Source organism: Macrosteles quadrilineatus, unplaced genomic scaffold (genome assembly GCF_028750875.1).
Source record: "Macrosteles quadrilineatus isolate MER2022 unplaced genomic scaffold, UCM_ALF_1.0 Scaffold_3__2_contigs__length_128488019, whole genome shotgun sequence".
Taxonomy (NCBI): Eukaryota; Metazoa; Arthropoda; class Insecta; order Hemiptera; family Cicadellidae; genus Macrosteles; species Macrosteles quadrilineatus.
This window is the reverse complement of record NW_026542596.1, coordinates 70,706,356-70,732,361: the sequence shown is the minus strand read 5'-3', so window position 1 is coordinate 70,732,361 and position 26,006 is coordinate 70,706,356.

The following is a 26,006-nucleotide window of genomic DNA, read 5'->3' as shown; positions in this document are numbered from 1 at the left end:
TTAATTTTAATTTAGAAGAGCGTAGAATTACAAAATATGTATCATAGTAAAGTAAACCTGTTAGAATTCCTTTTAACCAAAGGTAAAACTGAAAAACAAAATAATAAAATATGAAACTAACTACCTACACGTTCACAAACTCACAATCTATAATATTTGTTTGGAAACGATTTCAGGTGAATAAAGCTAAAAATAAGTAACCCGGCATTAACAGACTAATCTAAAACAAAAACGTTGAAATCTAGCTATATGTATCAATTAATTATTATTAAATAAATTGTCACTTTACATGCTCTACTTTAGTTAAGAATGGGACAAAAATATAAAATTCTCGGAAAACTCAGAAAATAAGGGAAAACAAGTATAAGACATCGGAAAACATGTTTACGTCCTTTGATGAGACAATGGATCGAGAAATCACTTTTCCAAAGGATGGCCTGGGACATGAGATATTGATGTCATTTTACACTACATACGTCCGATCTCTTGCAAAATATAGAATCATCTGATATTATGATGACAAAACCAACCCTTTGTATGTCGTGTCTTCACGATCAATAGAGACGTTGAAGCATTGAAAATAGTGTTAGTGGTGCGATAAAACAAACTTACAAATATTAATATTTTTTCTTTGGGAAACATGGAGCTAAAAAAATATACAGTGTATCCTATAAAAAGTACCAACATTTAGGAATAGGTTTTATAGGTACAAAAGTGCTTCATTTGTGATATATCCGCAAATATTTGTTGGAGTTTTAAATTTATATCTTAAACACTATTTCAAGTATCTTTGTGAAATTTGGTACAACATTTAAACAAGTTATTGCTCTAAAAAAACTCTTGACAAAATATTTTTTTTATGATGGCCGTTTGAAGTGTTATAATATTGGATTATTTCTCTAACAAGGCATTTTTGGAAAACATCTATTCTTACTGTTTTATTTCGACCCATAAAACCTATTGCTACATTTCATTACATACTTACGGGACAGCCTGTATAGTTCCCTGAATATTTCCTTTATCCTCCAGCTAAAGGCAATACATACACGAGGTGATGTGGACTGATATGTAGCTATGATGTCTTCATCTTGTCTACTGTGACCTAACTTGAGACAAAGATTGAAGCAGTAGGCTATCCTTTAATCTATGCTACAGACAGTAAGGTACACAACGATGCTTGAACACTTTGACACCAGTAAATGATCGATTCCTTACGCCACAGCTGGCGAGAAGATTGAAAACAATTCCTCCAATAACAGATTGTTTCGGCTCAGTAGATCTGAAGTAAACTCGGTCGTAAAATTATTGATCGCACGATTTTATAAACTTTGTGTATTTTGAAAATATTAGATTCCTTGTTTCCTATTATATAAAAAAAAACAAACAAAAGGAGATGAAATTAGAACATAATTTCAACGCGGATGACAGCTGATTTGTAAGTTCTTTACTCGCATGATGTATTAGTTTCTGTCTGGCTCATTGTTGTCTTGTTGTTAAACGGTTCAATGTACTTTCTTGTTAATACATGCAGTGTTCGTTATCGTTTCATTGTCTACTCCGTGTCGTGTTCGTATGGGATTTATTATATATTTCGTGTAGTGTTCGTTTAGGTTTTAGTGTCTACATCGTGTAGTGTGTGTGTGTGTAAAGTGATATAAAGAAGACGTTAAAGGCAAGATCGTATTGTTATGAAAGATGTAGGCCTAAATAGTTTTTCAACTCTATTTTAGTGTCTTAAATTACCATACATATTGTATGCTTTTGTAATAATTCATAGACATTTCTTTTTATTAAACTACTTAACTCTTAAACATTTATCGGTATAGTTTCCCTACATTTTTTACGTCTGGTTGGTTTTGTCATTCAAAAATGGTTAAAACAGTTTTAAATTCCAATAATTTATTATTAGATAATTAGTTTAAAGTTAGATATCTTAAACTCATAGTATTGTTGAGTATTTTGTAAGCTTTTCAGTTAAAACTAACCAGTTGATTGTCTAGCTGAATAGTCCTATTAATTTAATTGTAAAATAAAAACATCGATAATCGCTGGAAACATTTAAATAACATATAGTGGTGATTTTAAGAAAGTAAATCCTAAGAATGAAACAGTCAAACAGATTACTAATAGTTATGTTGAAACACTCAAGCCTTTTTCATGCAGCGAATTGTGAAATATAGTTATTAAGAAATCTAACGCAACTGTAAACACAGATCCAGATGGCAGTCAGCTGATTGTTGCATTGTTGTTCCGCTTAGTAATTATTTTAATGCGTTGTATTATTTTAGCAACATTTCATGCAATGAAGAAACAACAAAATGTGGTTTTACAAAATGTGGCACAGCGAGATCTAGACCTGGACCCGATTTAATTTTTATATTTTATCGCCGACAGAAACCAAAAACGCTTCAAAGTAAAGACTATACGTATACAGGGTGAATTTTAAATGAGTTCCCCCCTACTTTTTTCTACATTTCTTAAGATATCATCTCCGGACCACGTCATATCATTGTTGAGTAGTAAGTACATCATTTTGACTGGGTATAAATTTTTGGCCGCCATCTTGGATCCGCCATATTGGATACAAAGTTTTTTTTCAAATGCAAAGGTAGGGTTGTGACCCATTATTTCCAACTAGAATTGTACGCTGATTACAATGCCGCAATTAGTTTTTAAAAATCTTGATCCGTTCTAAAGTTATGAGGACTTTTTATAACTTTATTTTTACCGCATTTTAACATTGTGCATTTACAAACTAAGACCATAATCTCAAAATAGTGCTAGATAAAGATACACCACCATTTATTGTCGACTTATTTTCACTTGGTTATGAGGGATGTAGTTTTTTCAGCCGCCATCTTGGATCCGCCATTTTAAAATGTGATCAATTAATTTAAATATGAAGGTGGTGTTGTGACCCATCATTTTGATCTAACTTTTTATGCTGAACTCAATGCCGCAATCCGCTTTTCATTTGCATCTTTGGATTTTGAAATATTGAAATTTTAAATAAGAGTATTTTAATATTTAATCAAGAAAGCTTGATAACCAAAAACGGATTGCGGCATTGAGTCCAGCATAAAAAAGTAGCTCAAAATGATGGGTCACAACACTACCTTCATATTTAAATTAATTGATCACATTTCAAAATGGCGGATCCAAGATGGCGGCTGAAAAAAACTACATCCGTCATAACCAAGTGAAAATATGTCGACAATGAATGGTGGTCTATACTTATCTTTATTTAGCACTATTTTGAGATGTTGGTTTTAGTTTGTTAATGCACAATGTTAAAATGGGCTAAAAATTAGGTTATAAAAATTCCTCATAAGTTTAGAACGGATCAAGGTTTTTAAAAACTAATTGCGGCATTGTATTTAGCATAAAATTATAGTTTGAAATAATGGGTCATAACCCTACCTTTACATTTGAAAAAAAAACTTTGTATCCAATATGGCGGATCCAAGATGGCGGCCAAAAATGTATACCCAGTCAAAATGATGTACTTACTACTCAACAATGATATGACGTGGTCCGGAGATGATATCTTAAGAAATGTAGAAAAAAGTAGGGGGGGAACTCATTTAAAATTCACCCTGTATATGTGTGTGTCTATGAACACGATAACAATTTCGGTCCAATTTTGAACAAACGCACATTAGGATCGAAAAGTTACACACTCATTAGTTCATTAGTTTGTCTGCGTTAATGTTCTTTAATTCAATTATTTAATTTATCCTTTAATTATTTATTCACCAACCCATTAATTAGTTATTTCATTACAGTTGACAAGCATTTATTGTTGCATTTGTTATAAATTACATAAACATTTTGTACTTTTAGTTTGAAATAGTCTTTATTATACCCTTTTGTAATATGTAGTATGTTATGTTATTTGAAGAATACTCGTCTGGAAATCGGTTGGTAAACACATTTTGGACGAGTGACTTGCGTTATTTTGCTATTACTAACGATAAATACCACCGCCGCAGCAAACCTGCCGACTAAGCGAATTTCCATTTCTCAGAATGATTTTCAATTGAATCTATTTAGGTTTAACGAGTATCTAGGTTGGCTGCCACAAGGAAACTGAAAGTAATAAAGTGTGTTTTAGTCAAATATTAATAGCTTAGTGTAAAATAAATACATTTGCCTAGTTTGATCAAAATATATCCATAAACAAACAAACTACAACATTTTCAATATTCTCCATAAGAATAACATGGGAATTTTTAATTTACAATTTTTTGAATTTTCTCCGTTACCAATAACCGTACAAAAACACTTTGATATACTAAATTATTTGTTTTTTAAGCTCTTTAATATGGTCTAGAGATAAATAGGAAAATTTTGTGTTTTGGGGGTCAAAAATGAGAAAACCCAATTTTTACCCCATAAAACCCACCGGGAAACCCCGTTCCCATGGTCCGATCATGCTGGTTCGCGAACTCATTCAAAGTTTATCTCGCCTTACACCTTTAAACCAAATTTCATCAAAATTGGACAAAAATTACTCAAGTTATCGCTTTCACGGTCACATAATCTATACATATATATATATATATATATATATATATATATATATATATATATATATATACATATATAAAAATTTTAACGAATGGTGTTTTTGGCCTCTGGGGACATCAAAATGAAAAAGTAAATCGGTCCCGGGCCTAGGTTTTACCGTGCCACCTACGGTAATCGCTACTTCCCTATAGGGAAATTCGCTAAAAGTGTAAAAATCAGTAACATGTCCCTAACAATTTAGTGACTTAACAATCACTTGCCATGAGGAAATTTGTATATTTAAAGGGAGTTTATGTTTTATCAATGATTCATGGGAACAAGTGCGTTCATCAGTCCTACTGTACATTGATAATTTTTACGTTTATAAAATACCAAAGGTGTTTAATAGGTAATAATAGGCTAATCATAATCAGCTGGGTTTTGGCAAACATTTATTACAGTACAGTAGTACGTAATGAAATTCCATTTGATTAAGCACGGCTGCTTAATCAAATGGAATTTCATTGTGGATGTAGCCTCCGGATTGCCAAATAATATTAAAAAGGTTTAAATACCTGCTATCAAGCAATCCATTTAATTGCAGTTGCAACTTGTTTCAACTCCTATGTGGAGTCATCATCAGGCGGTACAAGGACTTCTTCTTTCTTCATATGAAGAGCGTCATATTTAACACGTAAAAATAAATAAACATTTACACACGACACAAAACACGTTACGGACACGAAACATTTACTGATCAGTTACGACAACAGACGACGCTAACCCGACGGAGTTTAAGTCCAGACTCGAGTCTGGGAACTAATAGTTTTCTGAGAAGTAATAGTAAAAACCTATGGGAGTAGCAAGTGTAAAATAAGTTAGTGTCAACAGTGCACTACTGTTTTCCTTCTCCATATTCTTAGAATTCAAATATTGTATCAAAGTTTAAACTCTGAAACTGAACATGGTTGAGGTAGTTGTTGGTAGGCTTGGAGGAATGTATCTGGAAACGGTTTTGAGGTGATGTTATGAAAAATGAATAGTAAAAAATTAAATGTCCGACAACCTAACATTTCGTTTTACAGTTGATGTGACAGTGCTTTCAATCCCTTCAACCAAATTAAAATAGAAGTAAGTTAAATTGCATAGTTATTGAGATTGGTGTATCTTTACAATACAAAAATTATTACGTGTTGTGGTCCCATGTGTATTTGTGTGTGATAATTGTTAGGCGAGGACTAAGAAAGCTGTCACTTTTGGTTTAAAGTATGACTTAAACGATTAATAATCAAAATACATAACATTTTAATCCCTCTATATCTGAAATAAATATGCTAACCACTAGGTAAAAGAAAAAAAATAGCAGGTAAATAAAGTCAAAGGTGCAAGCCGAATAAAACATTACATTTAATCGATAATCTTGTACTAAGTGATTCCTGAAACCACAGCAAACGGTTATAAAATAATGTTATAAAACATAAAATCTGTGGAGGAGATATTCAAGAAATTATCTTGCTTGTAGTAAGTGGGAAAACACGTTATTACACTATACTAAATTGACATCTGTATCGCCAGCTATTATACAACTCGCATTGTTAAGTAAACACACAAAATCCAGCGGCAATCTCCACTTAATGGCTCGGATACACAAAGTTCAAACCTATCACAGTGTGTGAATTAGTTTGAAACCTTTAATCCACACAAGATAGGTTGTGTGAGAGAGTTTCCAAACAAAGGCACGAGCTTCAAACAGTACATGAAATATTCATACGTCCCTCAAAATATCCAAGTTAGTTTTTTAATTTCATTTGTTTGTTATGTATTATAATCATGGTATTTTGCCAAAATATCTTCATGTTTTTCAACATATGGTGAATACTTAGTCTAGAATCAAAATATTCTTATCAAAGGGTTGGTTTTAGGGCATGGATGTTAGGGATATAGCTTACGAAAAATAAAATATATTTATTCTATTTTTGATCTTACACTCAGATCAAACGGGAAGTTTTTGTGATCTCATCGTTACTTGAGGAAGATTTTAAAATTCATTTTGTAGCAAACCGAGCGATTAAGTAATTAATCAATCAGCTCTTGTGATTTTGTGTAGAACAATAAAAATAACAAAGAATAAACAAACACAAAAAAGATTTGATTTAAATGTTGTTTTTGCTTAGTCTGGGGCGAAATAATCACCATTCTAATCCTTTATACTCTTACATCAGCAATGTTTGCTTGTATGCTTGCTTGCACAAAGATCTCGAAAACGGCTTCGACGATTTCCTTCAAATGTTTTAAATAATTAATTTCTGGTCTAAAAACTTGTTTAATGCAGTTAAAACTGCCAACAAAAATCTAATTACGTAAAAAAAATAAATTGAAAGTAAACTTTTCTTGACATTGGCCTTATGGGTTGCTAAGTAACCATGTTTGTTGAACAAAATAACAAAGAAAAAGTAAACAAAAGACCTTTAAGTTGTAACATGTGTTCATAATAAGCCATCCACCCACATACAGTTAACGAGCAAATTACAAAATACCTTACAAAAGGTAAAGCATCAGTTGTCACTATTAAGCAAAGATTACACTGGAGATATAGGAAAATAGTTCCATGTTCCGATCAAATACTGATTGTTTAACTAAGCCTCCTACCAAAACTTTATCTCCAAAGTAATCAGCTGTTTCAATCCAAACAAAATGTCAAAACTACGTTTATGCAAGTATACGCTATTATATACGAACGACCTCTCATCGAATGTAAAATGAATTAATGTCTTGAGGATTGCCTGGTTAAATTTTCCATCATAATAAATTGAAATTCCACTGAAACTTAAATAATAAAAACCACAATTAATTATTGTAAATAACACGCGAATTTCCTTTATATTACTTTTACCATCGAAATAAACTACACGCAGCTATGGCTTGGTCCCCAGGTACTCTAGCTTTAATAGTGAAAGAAAAACTATTAAATCGTGACTGCAGATCATAAAAAAATATGCAAACATGAATTGGCAAACCAATTGTTTGGTTCTGAACAACTACAAGGAAATTGTCCTCAGTAAGAGTGTTTTGAAGCAATTTATATGGTAATGGATTCGCATTCGAAGGCGAATAAATGATCGTAAATTAATACCTGAGCCGAATTAATGCATTGGAAAAGTTAAATAAGGAGCTTGGGTGTAATTAGAAAACCCTGCTTAGTTTTGAATGTGTATATTTATCTTAATTAGTGTTATTCAAACACCTAAAGGTTTACACGACGCTATATATATTGTTTAAGTTAAACTGATACAATTTAAGAATGGAGGTACACCAATGAACAACATATTTTATTTTGAAACGAAGGATGGTTAAAACCCAAATATTTATTAAGATTTTGCATAAAACCATTTTTCTTTTTGTATATTTGGTTGTGTAATTTTATATATGTGGTGGAATAAATTCATTCATTCATTCATTCTTTCATTCATTCATTCAATTTGTAGGTTTGACCTACAACTGAGCTTCTCTCCATACTATGGACCTAATAATTAAGTCGATACATTATTACAAAGCTATATCTTTATAAAACTTCAGGGTAAAAATATTTATAATACAGATTTCACCACACTACAGAGTAAGCAGCTGATTTTCGTGCTCTTCGAAGACTGGAACGTCTATATTTACAGAAGGAGGATTGGTAGTCACCTGGAGTACGGTAAAATCAGCTGGAGTATGGTAAACTAACAAATTTCTTAAGAAAAAGCACAACATGAGTGTCAACAATAGGCTCTCAACGAAGCTGCAAAATAAATATTAGACATGATTGGCCAGGCTCATTTCTTTTCACAAATAACATTGGGAAGGTTTTAAAATCTCTCCTATAATGCTAAGGTCAACTACAACAGTGGACATTTAACAAAGGAAACATGCAATAATTCTGCTAAAAGTTTAAATTGGGTATAATTGAGAAGATTCTGATTCTGTGTTTAGTAAAAAGCTGGGTAGACGGTTATAGTGCTCACATAGTAAACAAAAGGTCGACTCTGAGAAAAGTTATATTAGTAGCTTGATGGTTCAAAACTGGACGCAGCTGTATTGATCGTTAGACTTTAAAAAAATGGCACTGAGTAAAGAAACGGCTGGTCATGGTCAGCAACAAAACTACAAAGATCATCGAACTCAACTTTACACCCATCCTTCACTCATATTTTGGTGAAAATATGCCACATAGGTGGCATCTCCAACTCAATTGGTTATTTTAATAATAATAATAGTAGTACGGCGAAACAAGTTACGTGAGAACTGTCATCTGTAGATGTATAAGACAGAGACAACAGCTGTTGAGATGTATCTGACATCACCTTCACAGTTATGGAAATGTTACAAGCCTCCGACAACTAAGATGTGAAACTACACCAGCGTGGTCTGCAGATGATGTATAAGACAGAGACAACAGATGTTGGGATGTATCTGACATCACCATGGCAGTTATGGTAATGTTACAAGCCTCTGACATCAATTAAGAGGTGAAACTACACCAGCGTTGTCTGCAGATGATGTATAAGACAGAGACAACAGATGTTGGGATGTATCTGACATCACCATGGCAGTTATGATAATGTTAGAAGTCTCCGACAACAATTAAGAGGTAAAACTACACCAGCGTTGTCTGCAGATAAAGATGATGTATAAGACAGAGACAACAGATGTTGGGATGTATCTGACATCAGCTCGGCAGTTATGATAATGTTACAAGTCTCCGACAACAATTAAGGCCCGATTTCACCAAATTCTCGCTAACGATGGTTTAGTTAAACTTCGGTTAAAACTAACCGATGATTTAAACCACAGTTAAGGAAATCTGGTTTCACCAACGAAAACGCGTCAAAACTAACGCTGGTTTTATAAACGAGAGTTTAGAGTAAAATCCAAGTGGCGGTGGCAGTGAACTGTCATAATACCGGGCTGTTACGGGAGCAAGTAAACATAACCTAGAAAATAAATCAGTGTTTATGAGGTAGTGAAAACAAAACTGAAGACAGCAAGCTTACAGGAATCTATATATTTAATACACAGTTGTAACACTGTTTTCTCAGTAATTACTGGACCGATCTACAAGATTTATGTCTCAAATTAAAGGGGATAGTGTGTAGATTTGCCGAACTTCCTTAGAATTTACGTTTTTTCTAAGGGCTACGACCTACAGCCCTTTAAAGGTCGAGTCAATACAATTCTTATTGAAGAATATAATACACAGTTTATAAATTATTTGTCAGCTGTTTAATGTTTGTCAGACATTTGTTATTATTTTTATAACCTCACTTTCAGTATGCAATTATTAAACTTGGAGTTTCTATTTGTAAACACACGATTTTGATCAAGGAAAGTGTATTTGTAAACTTACTTTTGAAATGTTTTAGTTTTCCTGCAAAGTGATCTGAAGGGGTAATTGAGTTTAAGTTTGAGTATGGAATGTGAAATAATACCCATAGTAGGGGACGGAAACTTATTGTTTTGATCAATATAATTTATTCTGTACGGCCACCAGAATAATCATGGGGAAACCCACTTGCAAGTTGTACATATAATTGCTAATGAGAGGGAAACATACAAACATTTTATAGTAGGTGACGAATCTTACTCAAGATCAGTGTTAGACGTTCAGTGGTACCAAACATTACCTTCTCGAGATGGCGAGTACGCTGGGATACGTGGAACTACAATATATCAGTGAATATTTTTTTCAAGTACACAGGGAAGTTGCTTGAGAAACTGTGACTTACCATTCGGTTCTCGCGAAGAAGTATGTGACTTGATGTTTAATGGCAATGTTGACTCAGGTCATTATTAATTGAGTTTAAGTTTGAGTATGGAATGTGACCCATCGAACTAAGTAGGTAAAGAGCAGTGATGGTGTTAAATGTGCTTTGGAAGTCCCTTCTAAAAAATACCAATTTTTTGAATTGGGGTCGTTAGATTGGATTTGTCAGTACTGCAAATCTATGAATTTTGAGTCAGAACAGACTAACTGGGACATAAATATTTTTTCCTTATGTTGTCACAAGGGGAAGGTAAAATGAACTCCTTATCATTGTGAGTTTATGGAAAATCTTATCAACAGTGACTATAAAAAAAGTAGTAAGGGTCAAAAGAGACAAAAAACTATTTGAGTAAAATATAATACAAATCTGCATTTGAAATGGCCAGTTCCAAGTCTTACTTGAATCAACATCTTTCTGGTAGTGGTAGTCTACATAGTTTTAAAATCCACGACTCCTTTTCCATCAAATTGGACCGTTAATACCCTCTAACATTGAACAAAGTATGCCCAACTTTATATATACGACGTAAACACAGCTTTTATTCACAGTATGGGTCAAAGATTCATGAAATGCGACCAACTGCTGATGCGTGATTTACATGTAGGCTAAGTGACTATCTTTATTCCATAAAACAAATGTAATGAAAAAAAAAAACTACGCATAAAGGAATATACTTGAGCAAATTATCTAAATAGCATAAATAGCTGCTTATTAGGTTATCAGCATTGCCCAGTTCGTATACTATTTATTTTTCAAATGAAACTCGAATTAATATAAAACATTCATTTGGTTAAAATAATAAATCGGTTTGATTAACATAAAATAGTTTATACAGGCAACCCCTATACAGGCATAAAAATTAAACAACCCCTAAATAAAATACAAAGATAAACAGTATTTGTTAATTATTATTTATTTTTTTGCTGACAATATTCCCGAGGCGGAGCACGGGCGGTTAACTAGTACAATAGATTCTGAGCAAAATAACAACAGAAAGCAAGAATAAATACCAAAACAATTAACATAAGTAAATAAAGGCAAAGCAATGCTGACCAAACATATTCGAGGAACAAATTGATTGAGTTTTGCAGTCGAATCAAGACTCAAAATCCAACTTTTTACAGGGATGTTTAATATTCTGTTTGTTCACTAACCAGTTTGGTACATTTGAAGTAGTGAAAAAAACTGGGGTCAAAAGAATTAAAAGAACGAGACACAATAAAGATAACACCAAAATAATTATTTTCTATAAAATACTACCAGAATAATGACAACTTAGGTTTAGATTTTGCTTTAATTACGTCTGACCAAACGCAAAATAATTGTTTGAACGTTGGGTTAGGGTTACCCAAAGCCGGGAAAAGGAAAAGGGAGCCTATTTTTTCGAACAATGAAATAATAAATTGTTGGTAGAAGAGCCGGGACACTCTTTTTAGCCGGGATAAAAGAGTACGGCTCTTGATCGCCAATCAGTTCAATGCGGTCGCTGATCACAGATATACGCCTTAACTAAAAACCTTGTGAGATAACCTAAAGCAATGCACTATGTGGGATAGTCTAAACACAAACCACTACAGTGGTTTGTATTCATATCCTAAAGAAAAAGGCTAAACGTTTTGATAGTTTATATCTAATAATAAAATCAATTTTATCTTTGTTATTAAAATCATTAACCCTTTCTCTTATCCACCTAGTTCGGCGAACAACATAGGCTACTCCTCATTGCCATCACTTTACTTTCAAAAGCTAATTCGTACCGTATTCTCTTCTACCATTTCGCCTTTCCATATAAACTTTAAACTTAAAGCCAGCTGATATTTACTTAACGAAAGATTAAAGAAGTTAACCGGTCAAAATTGGGCAGTTAATTATCTAACGACGGTTTAGTCTAAACTAGAGTGGTGAAATCCGATTTCGTAGGTTTAAGAGCTAACTGCAGTTAGAGCAAGGCTTAACGGCGGTTTAAAAGTTTGGTGAAATCGGGCCTAAGAGGTTAAACTACACCAGCGTTGCCTGAAGATAATTGTTACTGCAGAGTGATAATGGTTTAGATTTACCAATAAAAATCTATGCTATCAAGGAAATCACGTATTTTTTGTATCTGTAAAAGTATAATAGTACTAATAGTTTAATTGCAAACTTAACTTAAATCATTAACATGGTTTCTAACTCGTCCTGTGGTAAAATTGTTATTTTAAACACGATTCAAAAGTTACATTTATGTATCTTTATTTTTAATACCCTTCAATTTCGCTTCTTTAAAATAGGTCATCACATGATCGCCTGAAGTATTTGAAAATATATATATATATACCAATATTATGAAAATACCAATATGAAAATACCAATATTACTGTACCAAAAAACAACAATTATGCCATTTTATCTTACTACTGCATTCGTTAAACTCACTAGTTTTCTTTGCTACATTACTATGGATTTCTCATAAAAAAACTGTAGGCCTATAAAAGGCGGTACTAATTCAACCAGGCTTCGATGGCCTTAATCCTACCTTAACTAATTGTTTTTTAACGTCAGTTTAAGTAAAATCAATTAATTATCTGAGCCACGTCAACCAAGCAATAGCTTAATTTGTCCCTACTAAAACAACGTGTTGGCGAAATCAAGTACAAGTCAAAAGAAATATGTAAATACATGAACACTAAAGATATAAAATTTGAAACTGTAAATTTATCGATGGACCACAAACGCTTTGTATGTTTGATGTATTTAACGTTCAACACCTCGTCAGAGCATGTTCCAACAATGTAGACTTCAAAGGTTTATCTCTATATCCCAACTTCCCCTAGGCCGCAGTACATATATCCTTTATGTTGCTTTACATTGTGCCCGAGGTATAGGCACACTTCCCTTGTATTGCTGCAAAAATGTTAAAACAGGTGTAAAAATATGATTGTTGGAAACTAATTGGGTCTATTTCTAATTAAGATTACTCTAAAGATTGTATGAAAAATTGTATATTAAGTCTATAAAATATATTTGTTGAAAATCAGTTTTTTTTCATTCAATAAAACAAAATATTAATAATTAATATAATTATTTTATATAATTAATAATTAATATAAAATAATTAATTGTAATGAAAAAATCCAATATAATGTTATATTATTTTGCCAAGCCGAAAATGATATTCATGAAACTTGGTTAGCTAAAGATTTGTTATGTAACCTGATGTAATGGTAATGGGAAAAATACAAACATTGTTTTCCGTATAAATGGGTTTGATGATGTTTAAAGTACGATGTATTTATTCTTTTATTCGATCCATAGACTTATGTAAGACTATAGTCACAGAAAACATACTACTCGATGTTTTCTGTGCTATAGTAGTAAAAGACCGCATTTTGTTGGTAGTTGATATTATAACCAAACAAGAAGACAAATGTACAAATTTCCCTTCACAGAAATACGATATAAATTATATCAACTACAGACTATGAGGTATTACTGGATTTCATTTACAGTTTATGCTGAAAATACATAAAAATGTCAGAAATCTATTACACGTTTATTATTAAACGGTATATAATAACGTCCATGCTTGAAATATATAGACTTGTTCATAAATAATGCGTTTAATTTTTGTAGTTGGAAAGTCAAGTTTCCATTGCGTTTTTTACAATGTATCTACAAAACATGTTATTATGAATGGCAAGATTTAGCAAAAACATACTAATACATAACACTTTTATTTTACTTATAAGAACATAAGCAAAAATCTAATTTGTGTATAACACACATGTAACCTGATAAAACAAATGCAATATTTCTTGATAAACTGTCTTTATAGTGGAATGAAGTATTTTCCTTCTTGGGTAAATCTTAAAGAACTCTCATTCGTCTTAGTTATCAGAAATGAAATAAAATGACCGCAGACAGCGTGAATCTGACTTTCTTGAAACAGAGTGGCTCACTAAGTAACCCAAGACATTTATTTATGCAAATAACCTTTTAAAAATACTGACATAAGTTCTGTTGTTTCCTAACGCTATTCAAAATATAGCTTTTACATTCATAGGATATAAGCTTTTTAGGCCAATTATGATGTCCCAAACATGAGAAAATGTTTTTCTTTGGATGTTTATATTATGATGGTGCAATAGTCAATATTGCATTTTTAGTTGAAAGCCTTACAGACCGTTTAGACTAGCTTAGTTTAGCTTTTTAACTATATACGTTTTCTAATTACACTTCATTAGACTGAATACTTAGCGATAAAAAAATTTAAAACTCGAGTAAGAATTTTATGAATAAGTTCATACCTGTATGAGCACAACACGCTTATTCTTTTAATTACGCATGTTAGTATTTCTTGTTGGTAAAATCCCAAAGAATATGGAAGGCATCAGTGGGGTGTAGTACTGAGTTGTGCTGTATGGTTACATAGCAACAATATCAATATCAATGCAGTTAGGCCTATATATAATCAGTAATTTAGACATATAGAACACACTAATTATCATGTAGGCTTTTAACTATACAAATTAGCATAAAACAACTAAACACAAGATTGTGTGATAAGGTTCTTATATTATTCATTTATCCAAGTCTTCGAACAATCATGCATTTTATGATTTTAATATATACTAAGAATATCTACTTGTTGAAAGTTTTTCGTAAGAAATTTATTGAACTTGAACTCAACTTACGTTGAAGTTGTTACTTAACAACTTTGTCATTGCATTAGCAACTTTTAGAAAGTTGAAACAGTTCTAATTAATTTTGTTAAAAATTGCAACGTTATAGAGATAAGTAAGTTTGAGACGAAGTCGAGAACTTAAAACGATCGAGAGCTGCATTTCATTTCAGTCCGTGGTACGAACATATTTTTCACCACACTATTCCCTATTACTACTATTCACCACAATAATAATCACACTGATAGTCAACACAACTACAACTTTTAAGGTTATGTGAAGAAATAATTTGAGGAATCTGCAAAATGAATACTAAATAGTTGCTAGGCAGCGGTGACAATAAAACAATTCTATTACAATGCTATGGATACTGTGTTATATATTATTATATCTGTTAGTCTGGACTCATTAATTAATTTTATTTCTATTTACAGCTGATGTAATATTTACAATTCTAAGTTTGAGAAATGAATAAAAAAAAAAATATTTTTACTTCTTACAATTATGTGTTACTAGCTGTAACCCGCGGGCTTTGCCCCGTTTAACTTCTTAATTTTCAAGATTATCTCGTTCGCATGGCTCAATCACGTCCTGGTTGAAGTTTGTTCGCTACGCTCACTCACCTTTAGGTTGGAGCTCGTTCGCTACGCTCACTCACCTTTAGGTTGGAGCTCGTTCGCTACGCTCACTCACCTTTAGGTTGGAGCTCGTTCGCTGCGCTCACTTGCCTTCAGGTTAGCTCGTTCGCTACGCTAACTCGCCTCCAGGTTGAAGTTCGTTCGCTACGCTCACTCACCTTTTGGTTGCAAATTAGCTGTTGTCATAAATGTAAAAGAAATAATAGTGCTGCACCCTGTTGGTAATTTTTGTAACTTTAATGCTATTGAACATCACAGAACAGAACCAACTTGTTTAATTGAAACAGCTGTTAAGATTCAATAATTTCATTTCTCATAAGGTTAACATGGGAAACTCCAGAGCCACTGGGGCGGAGCCCGAAAGGATTTTTGAAATAAGAATATGCCTATATGTTAATCGGGAATGTGAGCTATCATCATGCCAAATTTCAGCCCAATCCGACCAGTATTTTTCGCGTTCACTTGTCACAAACATACATCCATACATCCATCCATCCAAACTTTCTCATTTATAATATTAGTAGGATAATTATTTAATTCAATAAGTACGTAACATACTGGTTGTGAATTTGATAGTCATTTATGTGTTAGTAAGCGGACAGCTGATTTTTAAGGCCCTAGGTATGTAAAAACCTGCTCGGTCCCCAAATGACGATGACAGCTGGCATGGTCAGCAAAACGTAACTTTCATCCACGAATTAACGTATGTAAAACAGTTAAAACATCATAGTGTGGTGAAAAATAATTTAATCACCCAACAGGCTTTTAAAATGTTAAAACAACAATTTAGTATAACTTTTTGAGATAAGCAATATATAAGTTGTAGACCCCATTAACTTCATTCCACTTCATCATTACACTTTACTGAAACGATTTTTTAATCCAGCAAAACATTTTTAACGAAGTAAAACAATATTTTAATAAGTAGGGCAAAAAATATGTGTGCCCTCCTCATGATTTAAATAAAACACCCTTGTACTCCTCATGTCCTGTTTCAACGGTTTCTCTTTTTGCATGAATTTCTGTTAAATCAACAATCAATACTTTAGCTTACTCATAATTCCTTTTGATACATACAGTTAATGCATTATTTAGTCAAATAATTAAATAAATTCTATAATGGGTAAAAGCGTTCTAATGCTGAATTATAACGATAGACGTCAGCTAGATCTTATAAGTTTAGAAAAAATGGGATTTGCATTTTAAAATAGCCACGCGCTCGGTACAGTTGAGGTTATGGGTTTAATCAGATTTAAAACCACCTAGTCTGTTTTTTGCAGTCGAGGTGATCCAATTAAGCAGCTAAAATTGTGAAGTTTGAATCTCATACAACGAGGAAAGTTTGATTGGATATTGTACTATTCATGGAATAAATATAGTAATTAAAAATTGAGTCAATCTGCTGTTATGCACAAGAGGGAAATGTAGTATTAATTTCTAGCTTAGTTATTAGTGCAGTGTTGACTGATAGGGAATAGCAGAGTATTTTGCCTTATATTGTGGTACCACTGATAATTTAAAAATTAGCCGTTAGATAGGTCAGTGGAAGGTCAGCACTGGGCTAAGTTTGTTGAGAACTCGTCGACAAGGTACGAAATTATTTTAATTAATTTTAGATTTAAGTACTATTGAAAATTATGTTTTGTGATTATGTTTTACAGGTCCCCTATATGTTCTGTCAAAGAAAGATTTTAGTTTTAGTTATCAATGAATGTGTTATAACGTAATATTCAGTTGAGTCCTCATGTGATTTTACTCTAAATTTTGCTTATTTTATCCTTTTGAGAATTATTTAAATAAGTGGTTATATTAATACCTGAATCACTGTAATTATTTGATGTCTTAATGTATTACAAACGAGTAATATTTCACTAATGTTTAATATTGTTTTAAGAGTGAATATTTAAATAGCCATGTGTTATTTTCAGGTTAGACCTTGTTTAGAATACATTTTATTTGTATATTGGGTAATGTTTCAGACGAGATTCAAGGTGAATTAATTACCTTATATACTGCCATGGTGATTGTCAATAGCTATGAGTAGCAGTAAGAACAGCCCAGGGGAGCCTAACCACTGATAATGTCACAGTTTAAAGTAAGATCCACACATTTATTTTGTTTTGGGGTCTAATATAGCCAACTGTTTATTTAATGTAGTCTTATTTTTGAAGAAAGAATTTATTTTGGTTGTAACATGTCTTTTGAATTTGAGTTTAAGTGAATAAACATCAATATCATTGAAGTGATTGGGATTTATCCATGCTACCTGTCTACCACTAAAGGATAGTAAATTTAAAGTTACAGCAAGATATACTATGATTTCTATTAATATGAATTACAATTCTGAACTGTCATCAAAGAAAAACATTTTGTTCTTAAATTGGTTTTGAGTGCATGTAGGCTACATAAATGACCTCAGCATAAGGTTGTCTCCGACCTAATTAATAAATTTCCAAACTATTAAAACCCACGGACTATTGGTGGAATGTCTTAGGGAGTATAAAGTGCGCAACTCTGCTATTTATTAATTTTGCTGGGGATCCTAGTAGCCTACTTATTACAAATAAAGACATTTGTAATCTGAAACTAACTTGAACATTTTTAAATTCAGTGTGGTCAAATTTAAAGCTGTGTAATTTTGTTTTATATATAAAGGAAGTGAATGAAACCAGTAGCAAGCAATTAACCTTTTGTAAAAGTATATGTGGTGTAACAAAGGTAGATGGACAATAATTACTACTAGAATAAGATGGCTACTTTTAATATTAATTATTTAAGCAGCTCTGAACTTAAGTATGAACTTTTGGTACGGGGAGAGATAATAACGGATGAACGAGTAGATAATTTACGGAAGCAATTGCGTGCGAACTTTAACAAGCCTTGCTCGGTTTCAAATCTACAAGGGAAATCAACAGTAACTGGGGAATTAAAAGATATTGCTGACGGATTAATGATTTTGCAAACATTGGTAGATAAACTTGAAGATCCACCTTCCAGCTTGAATTGCGCCAAAATACGGGCGAAGCAGGAACACTTAACACTACGAATCAACAGTTTGGCTAGCTCTAAACTCGAGGATGCAAGTCGGGAGGTCCTACAAAAATTGGAATTCAATCTTAAAACAATAGTTAAAAAATTTGAAGAATGTAAATCGGGAATCTCTGAAGAAGATATCTTGCATGTTAACACAGTATTGAATCAATCACTGGTACAGGACGAGCTACTACTTGAAAAAATCGAATCTCACAGAAACCCGCAAAATATTTTAACTTCAACTCCGGTAAAATCAGGTTCTGCGGAAGTTGACCCCAATAAAGTCGAAGCGGCAGATGCAGTAGGCCTTACATGTAATCAGCGCACATCACTACCAGAACGTACCATAGAGCCAAGGTCCGATAACGCAACTTCTTATCTTACTCCACAGCTGTTTGGCAAATTAACTAACCCGTGGGAAGCTTACCTGAATCGCATTCCAGTATGTAGTGGATTAGAAATTAATCCTCTATTAAGTTTTTTAAGGAGTGTTTTTGAAATTAGAACTGAGACATATTTATCGGAGGAAATACTATTTGACATCTTACCTAACTACACTACAGCTCCGTTGCACGGTAAAATCATCGAAGCGAAGGCACGAAAGTTATCTCTAGATGCGCTGCATAGTGAAATTCTGCATGATTTCATACCCATCACACTGCGGGAACGACTACGGCATGATCTTATATACAGACCCCAGACCTCCCAAGAACCCTTATCAATTTACATACATGAGATAAAAACTCAGAACTCTGTTTTAAAAGCCAATCTGAGTGAGACAGAGATAGTCGATTTAATTAAAAATGGAATCAGACCTGAAATTAGAGTAAGGTTAGCGTTTGAAAACCCACCAAGCACGTACTCGGATTTAGACAAATTATGCGTACAATTGAATAATGTTCAGTTCACTGACTTCCTAAGAGCTGGATACGAACCAGTAAGCCCACATCAGAGCCTAGGTCCGATAAATCGTACACATCAGAGGTCAGACCCCGGGAGTGATGCCCTGTCAACAATACTCTCCACAAGGAGGCGGTTATCACGGTCCAAGCCACGGTGCAGTACACAACACTCATGCGCCCGTGCGATCCAACAATAGCCGTCATGCCAATACTGCACCCTCACCTCCGGTGTGTTATAACTGCAATCGAACTGGACACATCGCCCGTAATTGTTTTAGGAGACCAAAAAACTAGTTAAAAAGGGGGTGGGCCTATTAAATTACACCTCGGAACGAACCCCCGTTGATCAACCTTCAACTGATCACTGTCTAGATCTAGACCATTCACCCGACTTCAAAAAGGAGTATAGGCAGCTCATCAAACAATGGCATCGAAATAAAAGGGATAGGTTTAGTAAGCCTAAAGGGAAGATTAACTGCAAAATACCATGCGTAAAAATCAACTTTAAACACGGTTTTAGTGTAGAAGGTCTATTGGACACCGGAGCCAGCTTAAACTTTATGTCACTGGAATTATTCACTAAGTTACAGAAGATTAAATGTATCAGACACACCAATCACTGGACCGGGAAAATTTTCGCAGCTAATAATGCAGAGATAACAGTTTTGAAGGAATGTACAGTACAAATCAAATTGGATAGATTTTCGTGGTATGAGAAATTTTTAATTATCACTGAGTGCACTTATCCAGTTGTATTAGGAGCGCCCTTCATTTATAATAGAGGGATTATAATAGACTTGAGGCGTGAAATATGTTATCTTAGAAGTAAGCCGAGCAGTCCTATAATGTTGAATATTCGGCAATCTAACCCTGATAGTAATATAAATGGCTTACACATAGGGTCACCAAACATGGCGGACGAGGTCAATAAAATAGTTAATGATTACCCCCAAGTATTCACTAATAAAATTGGGGAAGCATTAGACTATAAAATCCAGCTATCAGTACATGACGATTCCATAGTTAGAATTAAGCCCTACTATATGAGTCCAATAGCCACCGTTAAGGTTAAGAAAATAATCGACGATTGGCTCGAGCAAGGGGTCATTCAGAGGTCAACATCGCAATACAGCAGCCCTGGTTTTCTCACTAAAGGAGACAGATTAGTAATTAACTACGCTCAACTTAATGAAAAATTAAATAAATGGGATTTTCCGGCTGGTGATTTGAACTCTATTTATCAGCATTTACAAGGGGCCGAATATTACACCGTTATCGACCTAAACAAAGCATTTCTCCAGTGTCCACTTACGGAAGATTCTAGGCATTTAACTGCATTCAGTGTTGGTGGTATGGGCAAATATGAGTTTTTACGACTACCATTTGGTATTCAGATAGGCACAAGCGCCTTGTCACAGTACTTAGACCAATTATTTCACTCAATTAAATTTAAGAACCTGATATGTTACTGCGATGATATTATTGTTTACAGTAAGGACGCAACGTCACATCTGAGACACGTCAGAGAAGTAATCAAAATTTTAGCAGATAACAAACTCACTGTAAATATTGATAAAGTGAAATTTTGTTGTAAAGAAATCTGTTTTCTTGGTCACAAAATATCGCAAACCAAGTTACTATAGATCCAAGCAGGGTAGAAAACCTACTTAAATTTCCAGTTCCAAAAAACATCAGAGGTGTGAAGTCATTCGTCTCTATGTGTTCATACTGGTCGCGGTATATACCGAACTTTGCCGACATATGTCTACCTCTAAACCAGCTTAGGAGGAAACATGTTCGCTTTAAATGGACCGAAGATTGCCAAAAAGCTTTTGATAAGCTTAAAGAGTGTATCACACATCCACCCGTTCTCTCGTTAATAGACTGCAACAAAGAGTTTGTGTTACAGTGCGATGCCAGCAACACAGGAGCCGGAGGTACCTTGCTACAACGTGATGTAAACAATGAGTTGAGACCCGTGGCTTATTATTCCCGTAAATTTACAGACGCAGAGAGGAAGTATACAACATACGAGAAAGAGTGTCTAGCTGTAATTTGCTGTATGGAAAAATGGGCGGAATATTTGAAGATAAGAAAATTTGAATTACACACAGACAACCAAGCATTGAGTTTTGTACTAAATACTAAAAGTAAGCTAGGAAGACTGTCCAGATGGGTAGAGAAATTGTTAAGCTTAGACTACAAGGTTGTTCATATTCCCGGAAAAGCTAACCAAGTTGCGGATTGTCTCTCCCGATTATTCCAGGAAGAAGATAATAATTCCCGAACAGTGAATATTTTAGCCGAATATGAGACAGCAGACGAGCGTTCGACGGAGGCCAAGGTCACTTCAGATAATCACCACAGCAGATCCTTCGAGGGACAGAGACAGAGTGTTCCTGATAACAGGGCGATAACTTCTGAGCTGCGCTTTAACAATATTATATCTGAAATCCCGGTTGCTTTCACTGATCTCATTGAACACCAAGCAAATGATGAAGAATGTCAAAACATCAAGCGTAGTATTTTAGATAATACTAACAATAAGAGTTATTTCATGAAGAAAAATCTAATCATGTTTAACAATGGGCGCAATAGAGAAAGAATATATTTACCTGCTAAATTATTTCCGGTAATATATTTGTATTTTCACACTTGGCTAAGTACAGGTGGCCACCAAGGAGAATGGCGCACTAAAATGAAAGCTAATGAATATTTTTACAACCCTAAGCTCAATGAGTATATCAGACAAAGAGTCAAAGCATGCACAGTGTGTATGAGCGCCAAACCTGCGCATCGCAAATACGAAGGTGAACTATTATCACACCCTATTTCACGACCTATGGATACATTATTTACTGATGTTTACGGGCCTATAACTAGATCTAAACGGAGTAACAAATACATTTTGTTAGTGGTGGATTCATTCACAGGCTTTATTTGGCTATTTCCGATGAGAGAGTGTACCTCGACTGTAATTATAGACAAACTGAAAATAATCTATGGCAACTATTCTGTGCCACGTGTTATATTGACTGATAACGCAAAGTACTACACTTCCAGGATTTTTAAAGCTCATCTATTTAAAAACTACATCACTCACAAAACCATAAGCCCGTACCACGCTGCCACGAATACATCTGAGAGATATATAAAAAACGTTGGGACTCTATTGAGGTGCTATTACGATAAAGAACAAGCTAATTGGGATGAAAATCTGGGAGAAATTCAATTATGCCTAAACAGTGCAAGAAACTCAAGCACGAATTTCACCGCATTCGAACTTATGCACAATTTCCGTCCTAACAACGCACTTGCCAACATTTGGAATCTACACGACCTCCTCAACGACCAGATGACCGCAGAAGAAAGGCGTGAAAATCTTCGTAAGGCTGTTAACAACATCCGGAGAAGCCAGATGCAAAATAGCAACAGGGAGAAATACCGCCATCCAAGGAACAAGCACCCGTTTCGCCTTCAAGACCTAGTATTCATCAAGACCCATTATTTAAGTGATAAAGCAAAGGGGTTTTCTAAGAAATTAGCAGGCAGATATCGTGGCATTTACAGGATTTTATTTTTTATCAGTTCAGTAACGGTTTTAGTACAGAATGTCAAAGATGTCACGGATTTGAGAGAAGAGTACACATAGTTGATTTGAAATTGTATAAACATGAAGTAAAGTAAAAGGTTTGATGTATGGTTAGTTAATCAGTAGACCGTACTCTTTGTAAATATTTGCGAGTCTATTTGAAAAACTATTTGATGCATTATAAACCTTGATCATTTTGTAAATAATTTAAATACGAGGTGTTAGCCCGTCCTACGTACGGGAGTAGTCAGTTAAAACGGTGTATAAATCAGAACAGCTACCTTACACGTATAAAGACAAATTGTATAGCAACCTACAGTAGAAAGAGTAATTAATTATCAATTGAAAAAGTGTATAAGCCTAGTCAACGATATCACCTTCCAATTCCATCGCATACCTGCCTCTTCCATAATCAATATCAACACAATACAATTACTCATACTATACACAATTTCCAGTAGGTCTGAATAGAAACTCCCTAAAATAAAACGAAAACATCCAATAAAATCCACAGTACACATAATTATAACGTTGGTTTCCTGACATCATTAAACTAATCGTCCACACATATCCTTTATGTCAATTTCACTGCATCAATTGCTAAATAAATAAGTGTAAACAAAGAAAAGTAAAAACCACAACATATCGTTTGTTTTTTTAAACAGATGAGTCAAAAATAAAATAATATTAATTTGAACAAAAGAACTGGTCACATGTTGAAGGAATTTAAAACGTAAAACACGCTAGTAAAGCTAGTGACGTAATTAATTGTCTATGTTTATTATCCATACCGTTATCAGTTCTAATATCCTTAATAATTAAACCACCCTCATTGAATAAATGTACACCGTAATTCCCCACATTCATTTATTTAAAATATAAAATATTCAGCGCCTCCAAACGTAACCACAACTAAACCCACGCCAAACAACTTTTTAGATTTCATAAAAGGATGGTTAGTCTAATTGCAGTATCCTAGGTCAATGATGACGTTGTGCTCAATCTATGTCATTCATATCTGTATATCTTTGGATAAAACCCGTTTGGATTGTGGTGGTAGTTTAAAATTGTATTCCTGAGGATTCTTGATCTCCTTCTTTATGCCATCAATATTTCCGGGCCTAATTAATCCAAACAAAGTTTAATCATTCAAAAACATTGATTGTAAACAAACCAAGATGAATTAAAACGTGTAAAAAATGGATTTTCCTACCCTTTCCTAAAAAAGTTGAGCAGTATTAGTATATTTCATTACTAGGACCGAAAGTGGCATTTTCCGGAGCGCGCTCAAGTTTTTGTGTGAGGCGAAGCCGAACACAGGAAAATCCAATTTCACATGCGAGGCGAAGCCGGGTATGTGAGAGCTATTTTCACGTACGAGGCGAAGCCGAGGACGGGAATAATGGAGCAAGAGCCGGAAAATAACTTTCGGTACGAGTTATGAACGATACTTTTCATCACGACGCAAAAATACACAAACACAGAATAACAGACCTCAGTAATATTACAACTAGTTTATTTCTAAATTATTTATTTTAAACATCAAAATAAAATCTTCTAAAAGGAAACCTTTGTATATTTCTCGATTAATCTTTTTTTAAACATAAAAAAAATCTAAAGGGAACCTACTTAACAATCAAAAAATTAGAAGTTTATGGTTATGTTTATTGTACAGTTTTCATTGTTGGAGACATTCACTCCTTCGTTTAAAAGTTTTTTCTGAAGTTCTTGAATCGTTGAAACGTTTGTAGTGGTCGTGTTTGTTTCATCAACTTTTCTTACTTTTCTCTGAGGGTATTCTTCATCTTCTGAGTTGTTAAACACATGATCAATGTCAAAAAAATCTATTTGGCTTCCTGAATGTGTTTTTTCTACAACATTTCTGTTTGTATTCTCAGCAGCTGTTGAACTCATTGCATGCGGATTTTTAAACAGTTTTCTTGACAGTTGTAATTTTCTTCCAATGGAATTTTCTATGTAACTCTCTGCGACATTAGAGGATTTCCAACCTCCGTGTGATTTAAGGGCAAGTAAATCCCCTCCTCCCTCAACTAGCATGGTGGCTGAGGTACGCCTGAGGGCGTGTCCAGTATAGCGCTCCGGTTCGTCTAATTTAAGGTACGAGAGGTCGTCCAGTGGTCGAAACTCGACCAAAAATATGTAATGTACTCACTTATCTATTTTCACCCCACACTGTAAATAAAACATGTGATTGGAGTTTCCTCCATTTGTTTTGATTTTCTGTTTATATTTCGTTGTTATTTCGTAACCAGCATAGCAACGCATAAGATCCATGTTAATTTTTTCAAATTTTTAAACTCATTTTTTGTGCTTATCTTTGAGCCTATTTAAATTTATAAAGGGATTCTGCACACCTACAGGAAAATAGCTTTCCAACGGTATGCGTAGATTTTCCCTACGATTCACACGAGCTGAGAAAAAAGGTTTTAAAGAAACATGCTTGCCTATTAATATATAGATAGATTCTGCTACCTTTTTTGGGATTGAACTGATTGTGTGACCCCCAACATTTTGTCCCACGCATTTACCCTTCCTGTAACCAATTAAAAATCGGTTACTTTTCATTTGTCTGGGGCGCAATAACAAATATTTTCGAATCAAATCACATGGTCTATATGGACAGTTGTCATTGGTTATGGTAAAACTGCGTTTAATGTGTGTTTTGCCATCGTTGAGAAACACGACAAAAAAACTGCCATTGTCTGTAATATCTTCTACTTTTAAATTTATAAGATCGTGGTTTCGACAAGCTCCATAAATACCGAGCGTTAGGATGACTTTGCTCAATAGCCATTCATTGTCAGGAGCGTTAACCATGAATCTTTGAATTTCGTCTTCAGTAAAAACCT